The sequence below is a fragment of the Octopus bimaculoides genome, chromosome 11, assembly GCF_001194135.2.
Source record: "Octopus bimaculoides isolate UCB-OBI-ISO-001 chromosome 11, ASM119413v2, whole genome shotgun sequence".
Classification (NCBI taxonomy): Eukaryota; Metazoa; Mollusca; class Cephalopoda; order Octopoda; family Octopodidae; genus Octopus; species Octopus bimaculoides.
This window is the reverse complement of record NC_068991.1, coordinates 74,472,752-74,472,977: the sequence shown is the minus strand read 5'-3', so window position 1 is coordinate 74,472,977 and position 226 is coordinate 74,472,752. Positions and strand designations below refer to the sequence as shown.

The 226-nt window shown below is 11.9% G+C and overlaps 1 protein-coding gene across 3 annotated transcripts in view; it reads left to right on the top strand.

Annotated features, from left to right (window-relative positions):
- LOC106867567 (solute carrier family 22 member 21) overlaps positions 1–226 on the top strand; it is a 23,047-nt gene that overhangs the window by 6,129 nt on the left and 16,692 nt on the right. The window lies entirely within an intron of this gene.

The window sequence follows — 226 nt, the reverse complement described above, 5'->3', positions numbered from 1 at the left end:
ATATATATATATATATATATATATATATATATATATATATATATATTTACCTATATATATACACATATATATACATATATATAAACACATGCATATAACAAATATTTATACATATACATATACAATATACATATACATTATACCTATATACATATACACATATTCATATATACATGTACATATACGTATATATACATATATATATATATATATATATATATATATA